The 9,837-nt window shown below is 41.1% G+C and overlaps 1 non-coding gene across 1 annotated transcript; it reads left to right on the top strand.

Annotated features, from left to right (window-relative positions):
- Positions 1-6,969: 6,969 nt before the first annotated feature.
- On the top strand, positions 6,970-7,042 carry TRNAR-CCU. Its single transcript has one exon. It is a non-coding gene; the product is annotated as a tRNA-Arg (tRNA).
- The last annotated feature ends 2,795 nt before the right edge of the window (positions 7,043-9,837 follow it).

The raw sequence follows: 9,837 nt of genomic DNA, 5'->3' as shown, positions 1-9,837 counted from the left end.
CCTTGTCTACAGCTTTGGTGACTACTTCAAAGAAGTCTATCACATTTAAGAGACATGATCTGCCTTTTACAAACCCGAACTTGGTGGGATCCAGAGTTTGGAGATTACCAATGTCTTTGTTTATAAGTTCCATGATGATATGTTCCATGGCCTTGCAGACCAGGCTCATCAGACTAATGGGGCGGAAGTTCCCAGGGTCCGTGGTGGCTCCCCCCTTGTGGAGTGGGATAACCGTTGCTGTGCACCATTCAGCAGGCACAAAGCCTGAGGTGAGGCTATGATTGAACATGGTACTTAGGTGGGTGCCAGTTCGTTCTGTAGTTCATGTAGAAAGCAGCCTGGGATGTTGTTTGGTCCCATGGATGCTGTGTTCTTGGCTTTGGAGAGTGTGGTTTTTACCTCTGCAGCTGTGATTACAGGAACTTTGCATTCTTCTGGTATAGAGATGGGCTCTTTAGGGGGTGAGAGGGGGGTAAAGTTAGCACTGAACCTATCTGCCAGGATGTTGGCAATATCAGTTGGGTCTGTGTATTTAGTGCCATTGTGCTGCAACTCAGAGCAGATCTGAGTGTTGCCATTGAGATTCTTGACATAGCTATAGAATGCTTTGTGGTTGTCTTTAGAATCAGTGGCAATTTTGTTTTCATAAGTAGCTTTGGAGGATTTTATCAGGAATCGCAGCTTCTTACTGAGGCTGACTAGGGAGCTCCTCCACTCTTGGGATTTTACTCTCTTTTGCAAGAGTTTCTTTCTTCTGTTGTACAGTTTGTTTATGGTAGGGGACCACCAGATTGGCTTCCTTTTTTTGGAGGATAGGGTCTTGGTTCTGTTTGGGATAGCATGATCCATGCACTCATGTAATTGCTTATAAAGTGCAATTGTGTAGGATTCAGTAGTCGTAACTGTATTGTCCATCTGCATGGGTGTCATGAAGTTCACCACTTCTGTCTTAATAAGCATGAAGTTGGCTTTGGAGAAATTTTTTACCATGGTTTCCTTAATGGGGGGTGGGGGCAGGATGTGGATATCTAGGATAATTAGCTTATGGTCGGATTGGACCAATGAGGCATTGACTTCAGGTGTGGAACCGGTCACTCATATTGGTAATGACTAGATCTAGGATATTGTTGCCCCTGGTGGGGGGTGTGGATATGTTGATCCAGGGCATTGGAGTTTATGAATTCCAGAAAGCGCTGAGTGAAGGAGTTGGTACATGAGTAGTTTTCCCAGTTAATGGTGGGGTAGTTGAAATCACCCATTATTAGGGTGTTTGGTTGAAACCTAATATTTTCCAGTACATCAAGAAAAGAAGAGCGGGAATCCTGGGGCATAGTGGGTGATCTGTAGCTAGCTACAATTTGGATTGCAGTCTTGCCCAGAGTTAGTTGCACTTGGATAACAAAAAAAAAAAGAAAGAATTCAATTATCTTAATTATTTTAATTCTGCTTAAATATTTAAGTGCAGTTATAGTGATCTGTGTGGTGAAACTACTTTGTACTTTTCTGCACTGATCCAGCATGTTTTAATTTGTTCATGGACCTTACCTATTCTGCACTTCTCTTTCCACAAATAGAATTATTTGTAAAAGCTACCTATTTGTATTTAAACACTACTCAGCCAATATCTTGCAGTTTAATTCACAACTGTGGCAGAACTGCATATTCCTACTATCAGATCTCTGCCTTAATCATTTATTATTTATTATTCTATATTTTCCATAGAGAATGTTACTGGTACATTTCTACATACTCTAGTGCCGTTAACTATAGTAGAAGGTCCATAGTGAGAGAATTGTCTCTGCTCCAGTTTGTGCTTCAGTACTTTTATTGTTTGCTTATCATTAACCTGCTTGCATTCTGTGTCTGTCCCATCCCTCAAAAGCTGCACTACTGCCTTTATTTGATTGCTAGCCTCTGTATCTAGCCTGCGTGTTACTTGAAAAGTTCCTCAAACCCCCACCCTTCTACTGTTGTATGTTTTATAAGGTTGTGCTCCCACCGGTCCAGCACATCCTATTTCTATCCGTGCTAAGGTTTAAGTTCGCTTAGTGGTTGGTGGTTTTGGTGGATTTTTTTTTTGGAGAGCATCCATTAATTAATTTTGGACATGGCCTTGTATGTCTGCCTTCTACCTCTTATGATTATCTGATTTTGAAAGTCCCTCCCTCCGTCCCCTCTTTCATCACTGTTGACTGTTATTTAAGCTATTTATATACTCTTCTCACCCATTGTTTGCCATAGAGCCGTTATACTGAGTGACCACCTAGTAAACCCGTATTGCTGTTGAGTAAACCTTCTTTACTACATACTGGCTCCTGCTCATTTTACTGGTGCTCAGCAAAGCTAGTAGTCCTAGCCTACACTCCAGAAGTGTTTTGCTCATATCCAGTGCCATCCAACGAAAGTTGCTAATTCGCATTTAACTTATTTTGAGTGGTCCTTACTGCTTCCTGCTTTTATGTGTGCATTTCATTAATTTTTTTTCTGTAAAAATATTTCTTTCATTCTCACTGTTGCTGTCTTGAAATTGCCTTCAACAAGGGATTTCAGGCTAGCTGCTTAAGTTGTTTGTGTTAGTATCACACTTGTGGGTGTTTATACATCAATAACTGGGTTTATTCATCTTGTGGCAAGAGGGTTTTGCTTGGTCTACCTGAGTTGGGAAGTTCATAAAGGATTCATACTGTACTCATTTACTGGCCAGATGGCTCATTATTTCGTTTCCTGTTTTTTCTGTGCTGTTATAAATTTTGCATACTTGCATGCATTTGGAGTGCCCTGTACAGTAGCAAACACTTAGAAAACAAATTTTCTCTTACAAATGGTCCATGAAACTAATCCTTAAAGTAACAATATAGTGCAACTATCTTGTGTGTCAACAAGCTTAGAGCAGGTATTTGGGCCTTTAGTGGCAATACAAACAGATATAGTTGAAGATATAATAGAATTCAATATTGTGTAAACATTAAAGTTAGTAAAATGTAGTACTGTTTAATTTAATCTGTCCCAATAAAGCATTCTTATTAGTCTGCACAAAGTCCCTTAATAGTCTTCCAACCACAAAATACCACCCCCTTGTATCTCACAAATCATAGGACTGGACATTTTGCATATGCAATTTTCTAACTTTTCCGAAGCCATCTTTGTGGATACAGGCATCTTGAAACAGACAATATAGCAGTTGTCTCATATTTACTGACAACCACTTAATCGTTAATGAATCAGACACAGTATGCAAGAGCTGTAATTACACAATGACACTGAAGGCTAAACTCTTGGATACAAGTGCACATCAGGTTGCCTAAACCACACATACAACAGCCACCTCTCAACACATACACATAGACCAGCATATACTGAAGCACATAAAAGCAATCTTCCTGCTGCCAACACTATGCCTCAGCAAGTCTAAGGCAAGCAAACACACTTCTCAGAACTCCATTGTAAGATATACTGATGCCCCACTAACCAGGCTGAACAAGGAGAAGAGAACTGTTAGTTTCTTATCTAGAGCCGGAATCCACCAAATCATGCACACACTTAAACCATTACACCACAGGTACCAGTAAGATTCCATTATAGTCCATGTAGATGTAAGTGACCTGAGATGTACCTCCCTGGGCTGTATGAAGACAGACATTATGGAGCTTTCAGACTGTGTGTCTCAGGCTAGTATGAGCCTAGCACTAAGCACCATATTACCATCACTGAGGATGCTACAATGATATAATGATACAATGTATCACTGAGGATGATGTCACAGTGCACAGAGCAGCATATTACCATCACTGAGGATGATATAATGATACAATGATACAATGTATTACTGAGGATGATGTCACAGTGCACTGAGCAGCATATTACCATCACTGAGGATGATACAATGATATAATGATACAATGTATCACTGAAGATGATGTCACAGTGCACTGAGCAGCATATTACCATCACTGAGGATGATACAATGATACAATGTATCACTGATGATGATGTCACAGTGCACTGAGCAGCATATTACCATCACTGAGGATGATACAATGATACAATGATACAATGTATCACTGAGGAGGATGTCACAGTGCACTGAGCAACATATTACCATCACTGAGAATGATGCCACAGTATGAGTGAAAACTGATTGATTTCAACAACTGTCTGTCATTCTGGTATCATTGTAAGTGTATCCAATATTTGCCAACTTGGAAGGACATGGCCAACAGACCACATTGCTTTGCCAAGGATGGTCTGCACCTTTCCCTTTAGGCTTTTGAATACTGGCTACACCTCTGAATGCCCCTTTAGTGCCTTTTTAGGTAATGCCAAATTGACAAACCTACAGACATAGCAAAATCAACTCAACTGAACCTGCTCAAAGTCAGTAGCCTAAATAAAAATATACACTCCCTCTAAGCCCTCCACAAACTTGAGAATATAGATATCTGTGCAGTGGCCAAGACATAGTTTAAAGCTGCTGAGAGTATAATGGCAGTGCAAGGTTTCAGTGTCTTCCACTCATTTACAGCAGTAGCTGCACAGACAAAAGCTAAAGGTAGAGGTGTCTCAGTATACATCAGTAACAAGCATACCTGTAGGGTGGTCAAACAGGATGAGGTTCTGGAGATCATCTATGTGCAGATCATCATAGAGAAAATCCCATACCATATACTAGCCAGGTGTAGGTCACACAGAATGTCCCAATGACCTCATAATGCATACTTGGACCTACTGGAGACACTTACCAACCTAACACCCTACTCATGGGAGACTTTACTTACCCCTCTATAGACTTGGAATCCAAGCCTCAAATCAAAATAGATTCCTGGAATTTGTAAATACAAACAACCTTGTCCAAGTAGTAAATACACCCACTAGAGGCTCCAATATACTGGACATCATGCTCACAAATATGGGAGAAAGCTGCACCCCCTAATGTCTTCTCATCTCTGATAAGGTCCAAACATAAAGCTATCTCCTTCAAAATTACACTGGAAATTACAGACCAATAAGTCCCACTAGTCTTATAATCAAAGCCATGGAAAGAATTATCATGGAAATGATCAGTAATGATTTAGTAAACCTCAAGACAGTGGACCCAACCCAGTATGGTTTCATTAAGGGCAGGTCATGCCTACTGAACCTGGAGGACTTCTTTGAGAAGGTCACCAAAGCAATGAATGAGGGCAAAATGGTTCATATTGCTTACTTTGACTTGGCCAAGGTATTTGACACAATACCCCACTTGGACATTGTTAACAAACTCAAGAGTTTAGGTACAAACCCTTATGCCACACAGTGGATAGCCAACTGCCTCAAAGACAAGACCCAAAAAGTTAGAATTGAGGAGTCCAACTCTACAAAGAGGCCAGTCACAACTGGAGTCCCTCAGGGTTTGGTCCTTGTACCACTCCTTTTTTTGCATTTACTTCTCTGAAGTCAAGTCCAATGTCAATCGTCTCTGGCTGACTAAATTTGCAGATGATTGCAAATTAGGAGCTGTCATTGAATCTCACATTTACACAAAGCTTCTCCAGGAAGGGCTGATACAGACAGACCACTGGTGTGAGAGCCATGGACTAAAACTAAATGCCAAGAAATGCATAGTAGTATTCTTTGTGAAGTCATCCACCCATGGTAACTATCATATTGACAACACACCCCTTAGAGTACATCCAGTTGTCAGGGTGTTAGGGACACACATAGACAATAATCTAGCCTTTGACCATCAGGTGTCTGCAGTAGTGAGGAAATCGTTATATGTTGTGCAATTTATAAACAAAGGTATGGCATCAAAGTCCAAGGAAGTCATCATTCCACTGTATTTGGCATTCATCAGACATATCATTGAGTACAATGCCCCCTTTGGTATGTACCTAACCAGTCATATCCAACAATTGAAACGTCCACAGAGATTCCTCACTAAAAGAATACAGGGAGTAAGTAAAATGTCCTATGCAGACTGCCTCAAGGCCCTAGCTCTATATTCTGTCTCCTACAGGCTGTTGAGAGGAGATCTATGCCTGACATTCAGAGCATTGTCAGAGCCCACTCTGATAGACCTCCTGCATATCCACAAAACAAGCAACACCAGAATTACCCATTCTAAAGATTTAAACCTTGCCTGTGATATAAATAGGACTTGCTGGAGAGACAGGTATGTATCTCAGAGACTACCCTGTCTGTGAAACAGGCTCCCTATCTATGTGAAGCAGAGTTCTTCCATAACCCAGTTCAAGTGTAATTTGGACAATTGGATGGGGAACAGGAAATGTATCCTTGATTTGTACCTATGTCTGTAATGAACACAGGCAACTTGTAAATGTTTTATCTCCCCAGGTCCCTGTGTGTAAATGTTTCATCTTCCAAGCCCCTGCTTTCACTTATCAAGGGTGTCAGAACTTGTCAAAGATATGGGATGCATGGCTAGTTTTAAAAAGGTCCTTGTGGTTGTTAGACTAGGAAACAGCAAAGAACCTATGAACCTATCAAAATCAGCTCTGCAATACCATTGCAACAAGTAGCAGGAAGTATTCCAAGGCAAATTACCTGTTATTAAGTGATGGTTTCTCAAAATTCAATACCCCTCCGAACCCTGAGAGCACACCAACCTGCTCTGAATTTTTCTCAGAAACTCTGTACAACCATGTTAATGGCTGCATAGAGGCTGCTGTAATACCAGAAGTAAGCCCAGAGCGAAACCAAGAAACAAACCTCTCTGGTGGCATCTCAAATTAAAAAGGATATATAACAAATGGAAAAAAATGATGGCAAAAATCAGGAAGGGTAATTCCTACAAAGATAATAACTCTGTCATCAAAGTAAATGTGGAGTACCACAGGGTTCAGTCCTGGGACCACTCTTGTTTGGCATCTACTTATCTTAAGTACAGATCAACACTAAGAGACTCTGGCTAACAAAATTCGCAGATGACTGCAAACTGGGAGACATTACTGAATCCCCAAATTATGTCAGGCCCCAGTGGCCTAATGGATAAGGCATTGGCCTCCTAAGCCAGGGATTGTGGGTTTGAGTCCCATCTGGGGTGATATAATCTTGATCTTGATACAAATATGGATATTCTACAAAAGGGCCTTACAGAAACAGATGCTTGGTGCCAGTGCCATGGGCTCAAGCTCAATGTCAAGAAATGTATAGTTATCCCCTTGGGAAAAAAACATGTACCCATGAATTACCACACAGGTGGTAGTACACTAAACACCGAAAGTGTGATAAGAGTCTTGTGGACAGTGGTCTCACCTTTGATAACCACATTGCCACAACCTCATCACTAAGGGCTTTCCATCCAGAAAAAAGAGGTCCTTGTCCTACTGTACTCATCCCTCATTAGACCCATTATAGAATACAATGCCCTGTTTGGTATGTACCTCTTAAGACATCTGCAACAACTGGAAAGGCCACAGAAATACCTCACAAAGAGGATTAGTGGCCTCAAACAGATGCCCTACACAGACCGTCTCAAAAAACTCTAGCTCTACTCCATCACATATTGCCTACTCAAAGGCAGTCTCTGCCTAACATACAAAGCTATGTCAAAGCCAGAGCTGTTGGACATGCTCCACTTAAAGAAATCTCAATCCCTCCAAGCTACATGCTCCAGGGACCTAAACCTTGTCACCACAATAAACAGAACATGCTGGAGGGATAGATTCCTGTCCCAGAAGCTCCCCAGACTTTGGAATAGACTGTCCATACATGTCAAGCAGAGTGCTTCTTTGGCCCTTTTCAAAAGGAACCTTGACAATTGGATGGGAGATAGGAAATTTACCCTTGGGATCACATCAGTCGCCCTGCCAGACAGGGGTCCAGGGAAGTAAATATTGTGGGAAGAAATAGCCATGGAATTTTTATGGCTAGGCTTGTATAGGCCATATGACCAATAGCCTATTACCAACCTATGAACCTATAAATAGGTAACTATGAGGGCTGATTAGGTCAAGCAAAGCCAACTTTGATGTTAAGAAAGACAACCATAAATGTGCTGAACTAATGGTTAGTCGTACCACATTCACAGAGCCTGGTGATATAACTAACCAGTTAGCAGACAAATTAAATTCCAACTTTACTTCCCCACCCTCAAACATAACATCTTCAACTATAACTAGGAGGTATGTACTGGCTGCATTCACTAAAGCCAAGAACATGGTCTCAGTGCTCCCTGATAACATCCCCTTATGCCTCCTGAAAAGTCTAAAATCTGACTTATCAGGATCTCTAGATTCATTGTTTAATTATAGTCTTAAAACAGGCTTTGTGCCACATGAATGGAATACTGCAACAGTCATCCCCTATCATAAGGGACAACCTTTAACAGATCCTGGAAACTACAGACCCATTAGGCTGACTTGTCTTATTTTCAAAGTCATGGAAAGAATTATTATGGAAATTATCAACAAAGACATATGAGACCTCCAGACACTTGATACATCCCAGTTTGGCTTTGACAAACGAAGGTCATACTTACTAAATCTGACAGACTTCTTTGAAATGGTCACCAAGGCAATGGATGAGGGGAAAACTATGCATGCTGCCTACCTAGATCTACCTAAAGCATTTGATACTATACCCCACTTGGGCATTGTCAACAAATTTACAGAAGTAGGTACAAATACATTTATAACATGCTGGATAGCTAGCTGGTGTACTGATAGGATCCAGAAGATTAGAATCAGTGAGGCCACCTCTGCAAAGAGGCCAGTCACCAGTGAAGTCCCCCAGGGCTCTGTGCTAAGCCCACGTCTCTTTGGAATCTACTTCTCAGATGTCAAAAACAATGACAAAGGCCTCTGGTTGACCAAGTATGCAGATGATGGAAAACTGGGAGAAGTCATTGAATCCCACCAAGTTGAAAACACCCTTCAGGAAGGTTTAATACAGACAATTGCTTGGCGCCAAAGCCATGACTTAAAACTGAATACCAAGAAATGCATTACAGTACCTTTTGCCACAATGAGTAACTACTTTATCAATAAAAGACCCTTAAAAGTTGATTCACTAGTCAGGGATCTGTGAATTCATGTAGATAATAACCTAGTCTTTGACCAACATGTGTCAAAGGTAGTAAGAAAATCCTTCTATGTTGCCCAAGTTATAATCAACGGCATGGCATCTAGGCTCAGAGGAGTCATCATACCACTGTACTCAGCCCTCATCAGGCCCATCATAGATTATAATGCCCCCTTCAGTATGTAACTGACCAGACACATGCAACATCTTGAACGTCCACAAAGGTTCCTTACAAAAAGAACACCTAGAGTAAACACAATGTCCTACTCTGATCACCTCAGAATAGTGTCTTTTTACTTGGTACCTTGCAGACTTTTGAGATGTGATCTTTGCCTGCCATACAAGGTATTCCTGGCCCCTGTTTTGATGAATCTTTTGAATTCCACAAAACAAACCACATCAAAACTACTAGATTAAAAGACATACATTTTGCTTGCAAGAGAATTCCCGTTCATCAGAGCAGGCTCTCCATGTGAAGCAGAGCTCCTCCCAATCCTTATTCAAGCACAACTTGGACCAATGGATGGGTAAGCAGAGCTCCTCCCAATCCTTATTCAAGCACAACTTGGACCAATGGATATGTAACTGGAAATTCACCCCTAGCCTGCCTCCTATGTCTCTCATAGACACAAGCAGTCAGTAAATCAGCACCTATATAATTCAAATTTGTGAATCACACTTGGGTATCATGCGTAGGCCTTTAAGGGCCCTAGTGCTTGTTAGTCTAATATACATCTCTGAACCTGTGAACATATGAACATATGACATGATAAACTAAGCAGTTAAACAGGCAGTCCAAAACATAAAAAGTGATAC

The sequence above is a fragment of the Protopterus annectens genome, chromosome 1.part1, assembly GCF_019279795.1.
Source record: "Protopterus annectens isolate FY-2018-M chromosome 1.part1, PAN1.0, whole genome shotgun sequence".
NCBI classification, from domain to species: Eukaryota; Metazoa; Chordata; order Ceratodontiformes; family Protopteridae; genus Protopterus; species Protopterus annectens.
This window is presented reverse-complemented; position numbering and strand designations above follow the sequence as displayed.